The sequence below is a fragment of the Neophocaena asiaeorientalis genome, unplaced genomic scaffold (assembly GCF_003031525.2).
Source record: "Neophocaena asiaeorientalis asiaeorientalis breed wild unplaced genomic scaffold, Neophocaena_asiaeorientalis_V1.1 scaffold64, whole genome shotgun sequence".
Lineage (NCBI taxonomy): Eukaryota > Metazoa > Chordata > Mammalia > Artiodactyla > Phocoenidae > Neophocaena > Neophocaena asiaeorientalis.
In genome coordinates, this window is record NW_020185334.1 from 1716023 (window position 1) to 1735884 (window position 19862).

Below are 19862 nucleotides of genomic sequence, written 5' to 3' on the forward strand. Positions count from 1 at the left end.
CGGGGAAGGGAGAGGCCTGCATACGGAAAAAAAAAAAAAAAAAAAAAGTAGAAAAAAATAAAGTAGAAGAGAAGGTAGTAATGGAGGAAATAAGAAACAAAAAGCTATTAGACATACAGAAAAAAAATGGCAGAAGGAAGCTCTTCTCTATCGGTAATCACTATGAATGTAAGTGAATTAATTCACTAATCAAAAGAGACTGGCAGAATAGATTAAAAGAAAAAACAAACATGAAACAATTATATGCTGTGAGAAGAGACTCACTTTAGATCCAAAGACACAAATAGGTTTAATATAAAAGTACTGGAAAAAGATATTCCATGGAAGTAGTAGCCAAAAGAGAGCCAAAATGGTTATATTAATATCAGACAAAATTGGGACTTCCCTGGCTGTCCAGTGGTTAAGACTCTGTGCTTCCACTGCAGGGGGCACGGGTTCAATCCCTAGTCAGGGAACTAAGATCCTGCAAGTACAGGCCAAAGGAAAAAAAAGATAGGAAAAAAGTATCAGATAAAATAGACTTTAAGTCAAAAATTGTTACAAAGGACAAGGAAGGATGATAGATAGGTAGATGACAGAAAGATGGAAAGATAGATTGATAAAAGGGTCAAAACATCAAGAGGATATGAAAATTATAAACACATACACATTTAACAAAAGAGACCCAAAATATATAAATAAAGAGAAGTAAACAGTTCTACAGGAACAGTTGAAGATTTCAATACCTCACTTCCAACAATAAATAGAACATCTAGACATGAAGCCAGTAAGGAAATACGAGGCCTTGAATAACACTATAATCAAACTAGACCTAAGAGACATAAATAGATCATTCCATCATCAACAGCAGAATAAACATGCTCTCCAATTGCATGTGGAACATCTTCAAAATATACCATGTTAGGCCCAAAATAAATTTCAATAATTTATAAAGATTGAAACAAAGTATCTTCTTCAACACATGGAATAAAGCTAAAAATCAATAACAGGAAGAAAGCTAAAAAATTCAAAATTACATGAAAATTAAACACCATAATCTTAACCAATAGGTCAAAGAAGAAATCATAAAGGAAATTTTGAAAATGTCTTCTGACAAATGAAAATGAAAATAAAACATACTGAATTAGTTTAGATGTAGTGAAACCAATGCTTAGGTGGAAATTTATAGCTGAAAATGTATACATTACAAAAGAAGAAAAATCTCAAATCAATAACCTAACTTTACACCTTAAGGAACTAATAAAAGAATAGCAAGCTAAACCCAAAGCTAGCAGGTAAAGGAAATGATAAAGATCACTGCATAGATAAGTGAAACAGAGAAGAGAAAAACAACAGTCTATGAAACCAAAATTTAGTTCTTTCATACATCAACAAGATTGACAAATCTTTAGTTAGACTGACAGATAAACAGAAAGACTAATATATAGATGAAATGAAAAATGAAAGTGAGGACATTACCTCCAACCTTAGAGAAATAAAACTGATTATAAGAGAATACAATAAACAGTTGTGCATCAACAAATTGGATAACCTAGATGAAATGGACAAATTTCTAGAAACACACGAACTACAAAAACTGATTAAAGAAGAAACAGATTATCTCAACACACCTATAAAAAGTAAAGAGATTTAATCAGTATGAAAAACCTCCCGACAAAGAAAAGCCCAGTACCATATGGTTTCACTGGTGAATTCACTCAAACATTTAAATAAAAATTAACACTAATCCTTCTTAACCTCTTTCAAGAAACAGAAGAGGAGTAAAGACTTGCTAACTCATTCTGTAAGGGTAGGATTACACTACAGAAAATAAAAACTATAAACTAATACTGCTCATGACTGCAGATGCACAAAATGTTCAACAAAACACTAGCAAACCAGACCAACAGTATATTCACACCATGACCAAGTGTGAATATTCCAGGAATGCGTGGGTGGTTCAACATAAGGAAATCAATGAATGCAATATTTTTAATAGTAGGAAGGGAAAAAACCCACACATGATCAACTCAGTTGATGCAGAAAAAGCATTTGACAAAATCTAATATACTTTCTTGACTAAACAGAACAAAACAAAACAAAAAAACAGGCAGAAAACTAGGAATAAAAAGGAACTTCCACAAAATGATAAAGAGCATTTATGAAAAATCTACAGCAAGCATTACCACTGCTATTCAACATTGTACTAGAAGTTCTAGCCAGAGCAACTAGGCAAGAAAAAGAAATAAAAGGCATATGAATTAGAAAAGAAGTAGTCAAACTATCTCTATTTGCAGATGACATGATCTTGCATATATAGAAAATCTCAAAGAATCCACAAAACAGTTTACTAGAAGCTAACAACTGAATTCAACAAATAAGATAATATATAAAAAACACTTGTGTTTATAACCACCACTAATGAATAATCTACAGATATTAGAAATCAAATCCACTTATAATAATAGCCAAAATAATGAAATGCCTGGAAATAAATTTAACCAAGGAGGTGAAAGATTTATATAATAAAAACAATAAAATATTTTGAAATATATTAAAGACAAATAAATAGAATGATATCATATATTCATGGATAGAAAGTCTTAATATTATTAGATAGCAATATTACCTAAAGTGATCTACAATTTCAATGAAATCCCTATCAAAATTCCAATGGCTTTTTTTTTTTGCATAATTTGAAAAGCTAATTTTCAAATTCATATGGAATTGTAAGGGGCCTCCAATAGCTAAAACAATATTGAAAAATGAAAACAAAATTGCAGGACCCACACTTCCTGATTTCAAAACACACTAATCAAAATAGTGTGGTACTCACATAGGATAGATGTGGATCAATGAAATAAAACTGAGAGTCCAGAATTAAACCTAAATATCTATGGCTATTTGAATTTCAGTAAGGGTGCCAAGATTATTTAACATGAAAAGAACAGTATCATCAACAAATGGTACTGGGATAACTGGATACCCACATGCAAAAGAATTAAGTTGTACCCTACTTCACTCCACATATAAACTCTAATTACAGATGGATAAACAGCCTAAATATAAGAGTGAAAACCATAAAACTCTCAGAAGAAACCGTACAAGTATATCTTCATGATCTTGGATTTGGCAATGGATTCTTAGCTATGACATCAAAACACAGCAACAAAAGAAAAAAAAAGAGATAAATTGGACTAGAATTTACAATTGAATTACAATGACCCAGAGAAATGAAAATTTATTTCCACACAGAAACGTGTACACTAATGTTTATAGAAGCATTATTCATAATAGCAAAAGTGTAGAAACTACCCAAATGTCCTTCAACCAATGAATGAATAAACAAATTCTGGTATATACATACATTGGAATATTACTCAGCCATAAAAAATAAAAACGTTAAAACTGAAAGAAGCCATACACAAACAGTATGATCCCATTTATGTGAAACATCCAGATTGGAAAATCCATAGAAACAGACAGCAGGAGGTTTTGGTGGTTGCCAGGAGCTGGGGGAGGTGGGAGAAAATGGGGAATAACTATCTAATGGGTATGGGTTTCCTTTTGAGGTGATGAAATGTTCTGGAACTAGATAGAAGTGGTAGATGCACAACACTGTGAATGTACTAAATGCCACTAAATAGTTCATTTTAAAAATATTAATTTTATGACTGTGACCAGCATACAGTAAGGTATTATTATTACTAGGATCTATATTTCTGCAGACCAAAAGTCATTACTCAGATCTATGAAAACTCAGATACTCCTTTTTGTCTTATGGAAAGGGATTCCACCGGACATTACAGAAGCTGATGCCTGGGCCTACTGGGGAAACCATCAATACTAGAGTTATAAACATGACCTTTATTAAACAGCTAGAAAAGGAAGTGAAATGTACAGATAAACCAGAGATGTCAGTAAATGGGATCTGGAAAATAAACTTCTGCTGGGCATGCACAAAGAAAATAAAAGGTTAAGGTGAGCTGTGGACAAAACATAAGAAGCCTAAATGTCAGAAGGATTCATTGGGAAGAAGCATGCATTCCTATCTATGAGCTTTTTTTCCCTACTCCCCATGGTCACTGGACTAGCGATTGGCTCCTTTTTTGAAATCCTGTTCACAAACCCTCGTGGTTTCTAGACAGCTGCCTAGTCTGCTGACCATTCTGACAAAAATGACCTGAGAACCAAATCAGTCAGTTAAATTACCCTACGTATCCTTTCCACCTACTGGAGTCACATGCTTTACACAACTGAAATAGCTGGTATTTAGGAAAAATGAGGGAAGTGCTAACAGCTCCATTTTTGAAGTTTGAGGTTTTATTCTTAAGCATCAGTCATTCAGTTCGGACCAAAATTTTAATTCACTAAAATTTAATTCAGCAAAGCTATATGGATCATCTATCATGTGTCCAAATCCATACTAGATTTCAAGATAGGGGCTGAGACCTGAGAAGGGATGTACAAAGCCATGACAGCACACTCTAGTGGGAAAAACCCAGAGATAGAAGAAAAGGGGTCATAGTCTGTTTCCTCGTGTCACAGGGGAGCACTGATAACCCTAACAAATGTAGAGGGCTGCGGCGAGGGTATGATTAAGAAGTAGAATCGAAGGTATCTCAGAAACTTTAAAGAATAGTCTAGGGATGGCAAATACTGGAGGCAGTGATCATAACACTCTATTTTATCAAACCCGGATATGACCTCAGAATACTTAATGGTCCTCAGAGGGCCACCATGAATAGATCAGCCTTGGCACATGAGTACATAAATAGACAGTAGAAATGAGAGGGATTATTATCACTGAACACTGAAAATGTTACTTCAATTTCCTAAATCTCCTCAGTATCACACAGCCCCTGCCAACTAGGAAAGGCTTCTTAGACCCATATTTCAGATTTTGTTCAGCAGCTTCTGTCCTGTCCAGGAGATATTTTCCTTTTATTGCTTCCCCAATCTGAAGAGATCTTCTAGAAATTAAATAATGATTAGTAGATTCTACTGAGTGTGACCATAAGCTAAGCACCATGCTAAACAGTTGACATACCTGTATCAAACACAGGGACAAACTACAAAATGTAATTTTCAAAGTAGGTATTTCTGAAATGCTTTTCTAAAAGAAATTATACTTAATTATAACAATAACTAACAGTAAATGAGGACTTTATATTTTGCAACTGGATTTATAACCATGATAATTCATTTGCTCTTTCCAACAACCCCTTGAGGCTGGTGGGATAGCTGTTAATATCCCCAGGAGAGATGAAGTAACTCACCCAAGTTCTTGTTACAAATAGCAGTGCAGGGTATGAAACCCTCTCCCAGATTCTAAATACACTTGACTTGACTGCCAGATGCAAGGAAAGTTGAGCAATGAGCCTGAAATTTAATAATTTACTGCCTAATCTCCCTTTCTGAGATCTGCCTTGCCTTTGGTTTTCTTATGTGAACTCTGAAAGAATCCCTTGCAGATACCTACTATATTCTCTTGATCTAATGCAAAAGTTGCCAAGCACTGCTGCAAAATTAAAACCATTTAATGCAAAATTTCCAAGCACCATAACTTAAAACAAAACAAAACAAAAAGCCACAACTCACCTGCAAGGCAATAAGAAGCAGTGGGTAAAAACTTGGATTGCTTGGATCCTAGAGCCAGTCAGCCTGGGTATGAAGCCTGATGGCTGTACATAGTGATCTCGGGCAAGTTTTCACTTTGTTCTAGGCTATAACTGGGGGATAATGGTATTAACTACTTCACAGGGGTGTTGAGAGAATTGAATAAATTAATATCAGTAAGTAAAGTGCATAGAAGAGGACCTGGAACATAATATGTGCTGAATAAATGAAAATTATACTGAACCAAAAATCTACTATCTTGTAAACTATCCCCAGGAGTAAATTAATCTACTTGAGAAGTTGCATTAACTCCTTTTAAGTCCCCAGAGTGACATTCAGTCCACTGTTTATTCCCATGTACTTTACTATTTCCTATATATATAACAACACTTGCCACTTAAAAGTAGACTAAATTGTTATAAAGTATCGTTCCTCTTTGAAACTGATCCTTTGCCTCCATATTTCACTCTGCTTTCACCTCAAACCTGGAATAGTCTTTGCTTTTTAAAGTGAACAATTTTGCCATTTGAAGGGAAGAAATATATTACAGCTGCAAAGATAAGTTAAATGTTTCAAAGAACTAAGCCTGGCATCTTTAAGAATAAGACACGTTTAAGCAAAAGAGATGGCTTTGTGTGAGATCAGAGGCAGATCCAAAGTCTTAGGGGGGCACAAAACAGCCGCTTTGGCCATTTCCCAAAATCTCAAGAGCACTGCCTTATTTGCACATTCATTTGCATGAGTCTTATCAATATCAAATGTACTCACATATTTACTGTGTGCCTGCCTTTCCTGACAGATGAAGAGAAACTGTTCTCTGTCCAAGTTCACCAGCAGCTCATCAGTTGTCTGCAACCCACAGTTCTAAGGATAAGGCAGTGAGAGCCACATTTCATGGTTTTATGGGCTACGTTTGGTGACTGAGGTTTGCCCTAAGGAACCCAACATCTAACCTAGAAATATTTGTGAGTAGAATCATTTCCTTTCTTCCTTTTCTTTCATTCTAGAGGTCACTGCCACTAGAAATATGACCAAACTGAGAAAGAAGGAGTAAAACAGACTTTCAACTTCTTTAAGAAATTCTATATCCATAGAATATAGACTATCTAGATACGCTGTAAAAATTGTTAATCCTCTCATTTAAATTTTTAATTATATTAGTAAGTGCTCAACACTGAAAAAAAGGCAGGAAATAGAGAAAAATACTGAAAAGAAATGAAAAGTTGCCCACTATCTACATTTTGCAAAAAGCACTAAGATGGTTCTGATACACAGAGTTGAGGTTGTTGCTGCTGGTGATTAAGAATGCCAAGGATATTATGTTATCTAATAGGTCAGTAGACTCCTATTGCGGCAAACTATATTCCTCAAAGATGACTGCAACAGTATCTCCTGGTCTTCTTAGTCTTCTTACAATGTGACTTTGAGACTCCTCCCATGGAGAGGTGGGTGTCTGTGTTCCCTCCTATTAAATCTGGATGGATTTGTGACTAATGGAAATAACGTAAGTAAGTGACTACCGAGGACAAGTTATAAAAATGTGATGGACTTCTCCCTGTTTCTTTTGAGATGTTCACTCTTAGAACCCAGCCATCATGCCATGAGGAAGCCTAAGCAACCCGTGAAGAGGCCAACTTGGAGAGTACAGAGGTACCCAGTACACAGCCCTGGCTGAGCTCTGAGAAGAAGTCAGCATCAATTGTGTGAGTCAACCAACTCGAAAGCAGATCCTCCAGCCCCCAGGTCAGCCACCCCGGCTGGTGCCATGTGAGCAGAGATGATGTGTAACTATTGAGATTTGTGCACAAAATACATCTTTGGTTTTATTTTAAGGGCACTAAGTTTCGGGGTGGGCTGTTATGAGGCAACAGATAATTACTTAAACTAATAGTAAGAGCGACTACAACTGAAATGGTAAGCATCTATCATGCGGCAACACTGTAAAATGGTTTTAGACGTTGTATCTCAGTTAATTCTCACAATAACCCTTCTGGTATAGAGAGTATTATTACTCCCAATTTATATATGGGGATATTCAAAAACACACACAGGTTAAGTAATTCATCCACAATTTAATTAACTCAGTTAGCAAGTAGAACTGGGCTATGAACCAGAGGTCTGGCTACAAAGCTAATGCCCTTAACCACAACACTGAGCAGTGGGAGAACATTCCACTTAATTAAGACCCAATTGTTGTTTCTGAAGTGCAGCTCCGTCAGGATCTGCTTCCCCAAGCCCTGCTCAGCCACATTCCTCTCTTCCTAATGAGAGAGACACACAACCAGATGGACTACTCCCTCCCAACACTGCGGTTCAGACAGATTGAGTTACTAGCTTAAGCTACAGAGTGTCCATGCTGGGGATCCGAGCCAGGTCTGTCTGACACCAAAACTTAGGCTCTTTCTATTGTTTTATGGTACCCATTGGGCTAATGGATGACTGCAGTAGATGAATAATAAAAATTATAGATAATTCAAGTTAATTATCTTTAACTAATACATTGATGTATATGGGAAGAAGACAACTGTTTTCCAAATCATATTTTCCCAAGGAGAATGAAATAAATGTTCTAATTTTTGACACAGAGCTATGAGGCAAGGGAATTTCTGAATGAAAAATTACTGTTCATATACAGCAACATTTCACAAACGTTTGGTTTCAGGATTCCTTTATATCCTTAAAAATTGTTGAGTACACCAAAGAGCTTTTATTTATGTGGATTATATTTTTCAATGTTTAATATGTTACTGGTTAAAACAGAATTTTTAAAAATACTTATAAATTCATTTAAAAATAACCCAATATACATTTATATAAATAGCATATTTTGTGAGAAGAAAAAGCTATATTCCAACAAACAAAAAGTCTTATTCAGAAAAATAGCACTGTTTACAGTCCTGCAAATCATTTTAATGTTTGATGTAAGAAGAGATAACTGGGTCCCCATCTCTGCTTTGGCATTTCCAATTTGCTGTGGTATCACAGGTCATGCAGCCTCTTTAAGACTCCACTTTACACGTATAAAAGAATGAGTGAAAAGGGCAAATAACATTTTAATACCATCATAAAAGCAGTTTTAATCTTACAAATCCTGTGGAAGAGTCCTCACATTACTTTAAAAATTGCTAGTATACAGTATACAAAAGGTTGTTAACCAATTAAAATTCAATAAGAAAAACAATAGAATAATATTTATATGACCTTAATGTAGAAAATGATTCTTTGAACTAGACACAAAAAGTACAAACCTTTAAGTTACAAAAACTTATTTTTTAAATTAAAAGTTAAAAGACAAGCCATACATTGGCAGAAGGCACCTCCAACACAACTTTATAGACAAATAATTATTATTCAGAATATATTTTTTTAATTGCTACAAATCAATAAGAAAAACGCAAATGTCTCCGGAGAAATCAAGGCAAAGAAACATAAATAAGACATTTCACAGAAGAGAAAACCCAGAAGGCCTATTAAGTGTCTGAAAAGGTATGCAACCCACCAGAAGCCCGACAAATGCCAGGGAATACAACAAAGAGTACTATTTTGTGCTCATTAGATTGGCAAAAACAAACAAAAGCCCTGACAATCAAGGACTCGTGTACTACTGATGGGAATGTAGCAGCTACTTTAGGAATACAGCAGACACTGCTTATTGTCTACTTGTCACCCACCTTTCCCCATCTTCCTTCCTAACAGCATATTTTGTTCAGGTATCTCCTTCCTCCTGATAACATTCTTCGAGGTAAACGGGCCCTATACCCACGTAGTCATCATGGTCTTATCTAACCTTGTAAGTAATCAACTTCGGGTGTGATTCAGTTTTAGCCAATAAGATATGAAAGAAAGCCAGGTGGAGGAAGTTTCTAGGAAAAGTTTCCCTGCCCTTCAAAAGAAACAAAGAGATACAATAACTTTGTCCATTGTTTTGTCTGCATTTGATTCCTTGTAACCATGAGGAGAGCAAGCCATTGAGTCAATGAATAAACCAAGTCTAGACCACCTCTGCCTCTGGACTTCTTGGTATGTGAGGTAATAAATTTCTTTATTTTAGCCACTTTGAACTCTATTGTCTGTTATTTGCAGCTGAAAGAACGCTAATAAAGAGAAGAATTTTGCAGTATCTAGTATAGTGACCTATACCTATAGTCATACCCTAAGACCCAGAAATTCCATTTCTAGGTACATAAGCCGGAGAAGCTCACCCATGCAGAGGAGGAGATTATGTAAAAGAATGTTCCTTGTAGTCTTATTTGTACAGAGGGACAACTGAACGCAAGTTTGCAGTTTATTAATGATAATTATCATTAAAATAAGTATTAATTTTTATAACAGGTAGGTAATTATTAATACTAATGTGTTTTTAATTCCTTTTTCTGTCCTTTCTGGAAAGAGGATGTCACTATTTTGAAGTATGAGATCGAAGCCACCCACTATAAGGCAACAAACTAGAAGAATCCCAGGTCACCGACTGTGTGGAGGGCCATGCTCCCCCTGGACTACTATCTGGACTTTTTCACAAGTGGGAAATCAACTTCCATGTTAAGTCACTCTTAAGTTTTTAGGGCTCACAGCTGACCCTAATTTTAATTAAACAAATAAGAAAACATAGACTGAAAACACACCACCAAATTCGCCACAGTGGATGGATGCTTCTGGGGAAGGAAAGAGGTAAGTAGATGAGAGAGAAAATGAAGCATATTTCAACTTTATAATATTCTTATATTCTATTTTGAATTAAGGATCTAAAGCAATAAATAATTAAAATAAATGAAATGTTAACCTCTGTTAATTCTAGGTGGTGCATATTCTATTTCATTATTCTCTGTACTTCTCTGTGTTTGACTTCTCAAAAAAATGGATGACATAGACAAAATTACCCAAAAAGGAAAAAAAAAAAAAAAAAGAGGAAGGAGGGAGGAAATGAAGTAAAAGAACATGCCCTCTCACCCAAAAAGAAAGAAAATGTGCTCCTTCTACATATACAAATTTAAACAATATCAAGACCAAATTTATCTCCTATTAAAATGAAGATGAGCACTACCCAAAGTTGTTGAGGGTGCAGGGAGTGGGAGAATACATCCTTTCTGGAGGGCACTCTTGTAATCACAGCAAATTCATTTAAAAAGTGTCAGCTCTATGAAGCATGAATTTTACCTCAAAGAAGTTATCTTAATAAATTTGAGCACAAAGATTTCATTGGAAACATTTTCCTCATACTTTTGCTTGTAATCTGGAAAAGTTGAAAAGCATGCAAATGCTGGGAAAGACAGGCTAGTCATGGTGGTTGCTATCTCTGCAAACAATGGCATACTATATAATGGCTCCCATTATGACTGATGATATCCAGGCACATTTGATAGTGCAGAGACAAGTTCACAATTTTCTTAAGTGAAAAGAATTTATAATAATAAGTACAAAAGCAATATGTACAATACATGTTTTCCTAATTTAATTTGTTTCCATATAGATAGAAGTTATTAAAATCTTAAAGGCTCTTTTTATTTTCCTCTTATTATCATTCTTTTCTAACTTTCTACAACTTAACAGTGTCATTTAATGGCTGTAAACTATAAAGTGAATTGGAACAGTTGATTGCAACAAGTCTGATGAAAATAGGCAGTAGTGGTCAATTCATTTCTTACCATTAAGACATGGATAACTGGGTCCTAACAACATAGTATTTGGAGTCATTTTGTCTCCTCTCAAACAACATGCATTTGTTTTTAAATAAGATTGTAAGTATCCCATATTAGAGATACTGAGGGAAAAAATACCATTGGGGCATAATTCCACCAAAATCAATCCTTGAGACTAACAGGACAATTAGTGGTTTTCTTTAACTGATGAGTGAAGAAATGTGTTCATTTGTTTACTAATGAAGGATGTTGTTCATAAAGGATAAGTCAAAGGCAGGAATGAGGTTCAGAAGGGCCAAGTGTAAACAGAAATGCCTGTTAGGATTCTGGCACATTACATGGTAGATGACATATTCTGAACTGGTATAACTTTTCTCTGAATGCTTTCTTTTAGGTACTTTCTGTTACAAATTACAGTGAACCCTTAATGCCACAGTACTTTTATTCCATGTTCTAAGACCTATACGTTTGCTCTGGATGCATACTTTGGATGACTCCATTGCCTCCACTAACATTACAGTGTTAGACTAGATGTTAATCTGGATACAAACCAGAAGGCTCTGAGAGCTGCCCCATCTTCCTAATGGACATGTGGATGATTTACTGTGACTTGTGGGCTCATGCACAACCCCCCCATTTAATGGGCACGGCTTAGTTAGGCCATTCTAGCTTTCTCAGCAAGTGTCAGCTTTCACCATCCTAAAGTAGATGGTTTCCTTTCCATACAGAGAAGACCCTTCCTCGTCCAGGGATTACATTCCTGGATGCAGAACAGATAATAACTCGGGAATCCCATGGACTCTATTGTAAACTTACAACGAAAAGCTTTTGGAAAACCTCAACAGTGTTTCCTGGAAGGGCCTAAGAATGGTACGAGAAGAGTCAGGTCATAGTCCTTAAAAGCCCAAATTAGTAACAAATCTCCATTTCTGACTACCCTTTCCCCTCCTCTGCAATCAAATGTTAGGATTTTAGTCTACACTTAGCTTTCCACCAGTCTTTTCATTAATATAACCATTATTGGAATACTAGTCTCATTACATTGATACTGTTACTTTGCTCAAATCTATGAACTTCTCTTTTCGTCCTTACTGGCCTCTGTAATTCAGCAACCTCTTCTATTCTTCCCCAAAATTCATGACAAGGCTGGGTGAAGGGAACGTGCATCGTGAATGTTCTCAGACAATTTCTTCTGTCTTCCTTGCTTGCACTTACCACCAGAGTAACTGGTAAAGACTTCAAAATCCACCTACTGTGGCTCTCTCTTCCTCTCAAATTGTTGCTATTTTAGCAGCTTTGGTTCTTTCCTTAATGTCTCTTCAAAAACTTTCCCTCTTTAACTGCTGTAAGTCTCATTTCAAATACAGTTTTGTAGCCCAGAGTACACTGCTTAAATTGCTCCTGACCTTCTCAACCATGGACTAAGGTCAGGTTTCTTTGCTCTTTGGGATTGCTTAGGAGCCAGTACCTAGCTGTCATGAGATGGTTTTGGCCCACCTATAATCTATGTATTAGTGGATAGAGCAACTTTAGAAGGTTGGTTAGAGAGTCTTTGGAAAACAGAGAATGAGTCAGCATGACCAGACTTATAGCACATACCTTAATATCATCTTCAGAGTACCCAGAACAAGTTCCTGCACCTGCTATGCAATTATTAAATTATCAGCTGCATTAGAATGGAGATGGTAATATTTTATTTTGTTCGGTCAAGAAGACAAGAAATAAATATGATTTAAAAGTTCCTTAAGATTATTTTTGTTTGGTCAAGAATATAGGATATAAATATGATATAAAACATCTTTATAATTACTTAACAGTTATAATAATTTATTTCAATATTTATAATATTTCTACTTCCTGCCAGAAAGCTTACGTCTACTTTCTATCTGAAAGTCATGTCTACTTTCTTTTAGAAAACTACACTGGAAACACATAAGATGCAACATAATTTTCTCTAACTTCTTTCAAAGATAAGATAGAAAGATTTGCTTACAAGGAACAAGTAACAACAGCAATGCCAACAGCAATAATGATGATAATATTGATAACTTAATTACAGTTTACAAAATATGGATAAAACTCTTAGCTTTTACTGCACTTAAAATTCTAAAGTAAAAATCAAGCAAATATAAAAAGATGTAAACCCTATTGCCAAAAAATTTATTTAAAAAACAATGTTAACCTAGGATTTTTTGACAACAAACCTCTGTCATTTACATTTTACTTGTTCTTTTCCCTTCTTTTGTCAGCCAATAAGCTTTGCTCTTTGTCAATAAGATGTGATCTGATAAGCTTATTTCTGACTTGCCCCAGGGAAGCAGGGGAGGACTTCAGAGAGACAAGTCTGTTCCCTGGGCTAGCAAAGGAAACAAAGAGGAGCTGCTTGGGAAGTGACTCAAATAGTTTCTGTATTGCTTCTATGTAAACATGAGAATTAAACTACCAAAAAGCTTCCTCCCAAACAAAAATTACTCATTTTTAAAAGTAACACTTTGCTAATCATATTTCAATTCTATCCTCATTAAAAAAAACAATTTATTAAGAATAAAAGCTCATTAAAACATAACTAAATATTGGCAATCTTTGTGCACTTTTAATAAAACTTGTCAAGTCTAGATCTTAATTTTTAAACACACATATGAAACCTAGTGAAGTATTTGTAAATTTGTAGCACTAATACATTTTAAATATCAAACAAAAGGAACAAAAGTTTAACTAATGAAAGAATTATAAAATGCTTTTAAATTCCCCAAATTTAAGGTTAATCACTTAGAATATGAAGGAAGTGAAGCAGAGGGGACTACAGACATACTTTAATCTATCCATAACATATTTGTCATAAATCACGGTCAGGAAATTTAAATAGATTTATATTTTAAAGAATTTCCCATGATAATTTTTAACTATTTTTATTTGGACTAGATGGTACTGTGAAACATTCACTTAGTCCAAATCTAATCAATCGATAATACTTTATCCCTTAAAAAATCTTGCAGATGATAATCAATACATGCCAGCTTTTAAGGGAAAAGTACTAATTGTAGTACATCTGCCTCTCCCAGAAGTACCAATGAGGGACAGTTTCCATAGTCATTTATAAGCAGATATAATATAAAACAGTTTTTGATTCTACTCTAAACATGTTTCTTTCAACATTAAACATGTTTATGTACCTAAGTAATCTGGACTGCACTGAAATAGCAATCCTAAAAGAGGTAATCTCAAATACAAGGAGAATACAGAGCTGGTTTGGAAATAAGATAAGTCTGACAACAATTTCAGGAAATCTTCCTCTCAGAAAGTCTATTTGTGTACCTAAAATTAGCACCAATACTCCAGAAACAGGGAAACAATAAGATGGTTTGCAAGTGACGACAGCTTTGGCTGAGATTTAACAGCAAGCTATGTAGATAGAATCATGCGGCTTTGGAGCAATCCACTTGTATGATATCTAGTAAATACATATCTCAATGATCAGACATATATTGATCTGCTCTTAATAACTGTAAGCCATTCCTCCAAAGCTATGCTTTATACTAATCATTTTCAACAATAAGGAATTTGTCCTTTGATTTGTAATTAAGTCTCAGAACAAGCCTTAGATACTGTTATCTCAAGGTCTGAGCATCCAGGACAGTAAGCAGAAGCGTTTCTCAAATTGTTTCATTTCCAAAGATAAACTGTTAAAACACATAGCTTAATTTAACATTAGTGGATTGTGCCTTTTGAAATGATCCTGGCCCTACTCATCACTATGAAGATAAAAAGCAACTATCTACAAGTTTTAGCTTTGTCTTGGTAAGTGCTTTCTCAGATTTAATGAGCTCTTACAATGCACCACTTTACTGAAGTCCATAATAGCAAAACGAGGTGGGTCCCAGGTCTCCATCTTCATAAATGAGAGGACTGAGGCTCAGAGAACTGAAGTTCTTTTCCCAGGGCCACACACAGAGTATCTATCAGAGGGAGAATTCACTCTCTGCTTGCTCTAAGTTTGCTTTTTCCAAGGTCCATCTTAAAAGTCTCTTTTTGCATTTTAAAACAAAGTGAGAAGGGTGACAGGGCATTAGGGAGTGGGAAGGGGTCAAGGACACAGCCTACATCAGCTGGAGTTGGATCATGCATCATCTGCATGGCCAGACATGAAAGCAGAGAAAAGGTTAGAAAGTAGGGATCAGCAGGCTTTCCATTTTGCACTAGCCAGCTGTCTCAGCCCATCAGTTGTGGCCAGGTACTAACCCTGTTCTGAACCACAATTTCTCCTCTCTTTCCTGGGAGGCCAAAGGGGTGCTTTTTTTCTCAGTTTTTAAAAAATCATCTTTATCCCAATCCTGAAAGTGTAACAAGAGTCTAACTTGGATGCTGGGGAAAATAAGGGTGTATCAGAGGGTGGGCAGACAAGCAGGCAGGGAAATAACCACCTGATTTTTTCTCTTTGATTTCTGTCTCAAGTCCTGTAATGACAGATCTCACTCCACTGCAGTATGTTTTGGAAATATACTTAAAAGGGATATGTGATTATTTTTAGGTACATTTTAAGTGTTGACTAATAAAAGGCAAATATCAGAACAGAAGAGCAGTTTAATATAGCATTTTTAAAACCATTCAGTATTCTAAGGCATCCATGACCTGCTATAATCTAATTATCTCTCCAACACCCTTTGGAATTACCCAGAAAGATGTGGTACCGTTTCTAAGTGATGCATTAAGCATCTGGCCTGACTTCACAGAATTACAGATAGCTGAATATGTACTCTCTCTATATTTTATTAACATCCCAGAGGTTCACGTTAAGATGTAGTACTGATGTGCCCTAACTTGCATCACTACCTGTTGACAGAAGAAACTAGGCAAGACTTGAGAGGGTCTACAAATATAAAAATCTTTTAAAGATGTTTTGGCAATTTGAACAAAACTTTGGCTTAAAAAAAAAACAAAGAAAGAAAATAAAAAGAGCAGCTTCAAGTTTATAAATTTATAAAACATGCCCAAGTTTCAGCATGCCAAATCCTCTAAAAATGAGCTAATCTCCAGCATCCGTTCCTTCCTTCTCAAACTAACAGTGTCCAATTTTCCTTCAGATCATACCGTGGCCTCCACTCTCAGCCGTGTGTCTGAATGGGGTTGACCCTACCTACAGCTCTTACAGGGGGCTTAAGCTCACCAATATATCTCCCCATCTTCCTGTAATAGGTTCAGGAATGAGCATGTGATCAAGATTAAACAAATGAGAAAGAGTGAATCATACATCTGTGCATGTGTAGGAGCTTCTGGAGGTGACCTCTCTTCCCCTGAACACTGCAATGTGGGAATGTGATACATGGAACTGTCACTGCCTAAGGGAAAAGCCTGGAGCTGCCAAGGATCCATTGTACATGATCTAAGGAGACTGCCAACACTCCTTTGCCAACACTGGAAAACCCAGAGCCAGAGAGAAACTTTTTTGTTGACATACTTTAAGCCACTGTATCAAGCTTTACCTGAAGCCAGCCAGACCATACATTTGAACTTCTCAGTTACATGAACCAATAGATTTCCAATTGTTGATCAGATAGTAAGGCTTGAGCTTTCAATCACTTGCAACCAAAAAATTCTCAACTGATAATAAGCCCAAGGCATTTAATATACCAAAAGCCTGAGCTGATTTTGTTGGTTGGTTTGTTTATCAGACAACTTTGAAGACTTTATTCTCAGGAAGAGTGGTGAGGGGAAGAAAAATCATCAAGGATGTGTCTTTCTAAAACCTAAGAGAACTTTAATACTTTCTAAGATTAAATTTCCAATACCATAGTTGGAGGTGGTCTGGGCGTCATCTAGTCCTACCAGCTTCTTTTACAGGGAAGTTTTAACAAATTTGTGTACAATGAATGAGTGAATGAGGAAGCTTAAGTTTAGGCAGGTTGGAAGACCTCATTTAAATCGTTCCATTTCAGCTGGGAGTTGTTTATAAAAGAGGTTTAGTGGTGGTTGTTGTTTTCACTTGGATACACAAGTACATAGTAAAGCCTGGGAAACCTGATTCCAAATCCAACCTACCCTGTCCTCCATCAGGGAACATCTCTTACCCTCTCACAAAAACAGAAAAACACAAAGTTCTTCGATATGGCCAGTTTAGATGGTCTTAGAATTTTAAAATTCAAATATGCTAGTGGATTTCATTTTCCGGCCAGTTCTTTACCCTCTGAAATGCATTTTCTCATGTACAGTGTTAGATTCACAGGCTAGCCCACAAAACAGAGCAAAATGCAAAAAAAACGACAAATGCCTTTTGAATCTAAAACGTCTACTAGAACTCAACTAAGTTCTAAATCCTGAGAACATGGGACCATGAAATGCATGAAGACAACAGAAAAAAAAAAAAATTAAACAAGAAAATATCCTATTTGCCTACCTCCTCCCTCATTTCCTGGCTATTGAACAAGAGTGTGAAAAAATCTGTCATTTGTCCTCTCTGACCTCCCTTTGTGCATTCTTCTACCACTTCTTAATGTCTCCTTTTTTCAAATGCTCAGATGCCCTCATCTTAATAGAGGCAGTTACCATTCCTTTGGTACTTACTATGAGTCAGGTACTGAGCTAACAATTTCAGAAGTATTTAGTAATTTGCCTACAGTCATGTGGCAAAGCCAAGATGGAGCCCAGGTATGCTAGACTGTGAAGGACATGCTCTTAAACATTAGTCTACACAGGTGGGTTCCTCCACTAAGAGCTGAGTTCTCTCTGCTGTAAGAATCAGGCCCCCCCATTCCTATCACAGCCTAAAGGGCTTCTCACTGAAAACTGTCTGCCTCCCTTCCCCTCCTACCAGGACAGCCATCCCCTTATTGTAGGTAATCTCCCTTAGGTAACAAAGGAGGAAAGCAATCTGAATTAACTCAGGGTAACTCAATCTTTTCAGAGGCGGTCCATTTTATTGCAAAAAAATGTACATATTATTATAAGTTCGCCTCCAACTGGCAGAATTTCAGACAGCTGATAAGAGCAAGAAGTAAAAACAAGAAAAAAAAACAAAAACAAACGGAAGCAGCAAAAGAGTATATATTTTTGGACAGGGTGGGCTGATAGGAGCTATCTCAAGAGTTTGCCTCCAAAGTTAGCACCTCTAGTACAGATCACATTTTTCATAATCTCTTGCCTTCTTCTACATTTTAATCCACAACTTAAAAAAAAAAAAGAAAGAAAGCAACAATACATAATTGGCATTCAGTAAGTTCCTGCTGCCTTTATTTGCCATGTGGTGAAACCGAACCCCAGAGCAGATAATATGAAGTCATGGCAGGCTAGGGAATGGAAACCTCAGAACTCCTAACTCCCAGGCCAATATACCTTCTTTTAGATACTGATAACCAAAATTGTCCATTTATCTTTCTTTTCTGTTTAAGGTCTGCCTGAATGGAGACAAAACTGATTAAATATTGATATAAGCCCATAGGAATTTGGCCAGGCAAAAAGTTCTTTTTAAATATAATCAACTCCCAACTGAAAATAGCTCCTAGAAAGAATGCTTTCATAAAACAATTTAATCCATGTGTTTATTTTGCAGTAACAGGAAGAAAATCCACCCTTTAACTGAGAGATTACCTGTTCATCCCCCATTCCTTTTCAAATGCTCAGATGCCCTCATCTTAATGATGAGGGCATCTTTCCCTTTCCTCCAAAAGTCCAGCAGCTGCATCTCAGTTCAACTTTTGCTACCTAACATTTCTAAGAAGTTGGCTTTTCAACAGACGTTAGAATTCTAAAACGCCTGTATTTAATGGGTCCACCCTCAGAGGCCAATAAAAGTGCAATCATAGAACAATAGGGGTCAGTATACCTCTTATCAAGAGTTCACCTTCTACTGTGATATCATTCATTCTTGGAGAGGAACTCAGAAGGTCAAACTGCTATCAGAGAAACATGTAAATAGATAAACTAAATGAAGCTAATGAAGAGACCATAATCAAATACTCCTGGGAAAGACAATTAGCTGGTCTCCTTCAGAAACACTCAGAAACTTTTTAAAAGTAGGAAGGAGAATGCTGTGAACCTCTAAGAATAAAACAAATAACATTAGTTTAAGGAAATTGCCCTCCAGGTAAATATAAAAGCAAAATTCTTCCCAATAATATTAAAAAGTGAAACGCACTTAGTGGAAAACTTATGAGCCTAAAGCATTTGTTGACCGAATAGCAGAAACCAGTCTATGAAAATCATAATTGAAAATAAAGTCTATAATTCTGCTGATTAGACACAGACACTATAAATGTCTATGTCTTCCACTGTCCAGTGTTTATTCATATACATAAATTAAAATACAATAACTTAAATACAAGCAAAACCACCCGTGAACAGTTTCTTTCTTCTTAAGATGTTTGTATCTTAACTCATGTTCAGAGCAAAAACGTATCAGAAAGGAAAATACTCTATTTAATTTTTCAAAACCTTTTTGTTTTAGGGAGGATGCCTTAAATATGAAAAACCTACTATCTACTAGGTTCTAAAGAAGATGGACAAATAGTGGGAGTATATGAAAAATACTTTCACTTCTTAAAACAAATACATATAAAACAATGACTTATTACCTCCAGGAAAAAGAACTAGTTACCTTTTTTTCTTTTTAACCTTTTGGCATTCTTGTTCCCTTCC

The 19862-nt window shown here is 35.8% G+C and overlaps 1 protein-coding gene across 3 annotated transcripts in view; it reads right to left on the minus strand.

Annotated features, from left to right (window-relative positions):
• The window catches only part of MACROD2 (mono-ADP ribosylhydrolase 2), a 1936537-nt gene that overhangs the window by 1595978 nt on the left and 320697 nt on the right, over positions 1 to 19862 (minus strand). The gene's annotated exons all lie outside the window — the stretch shown is intronic.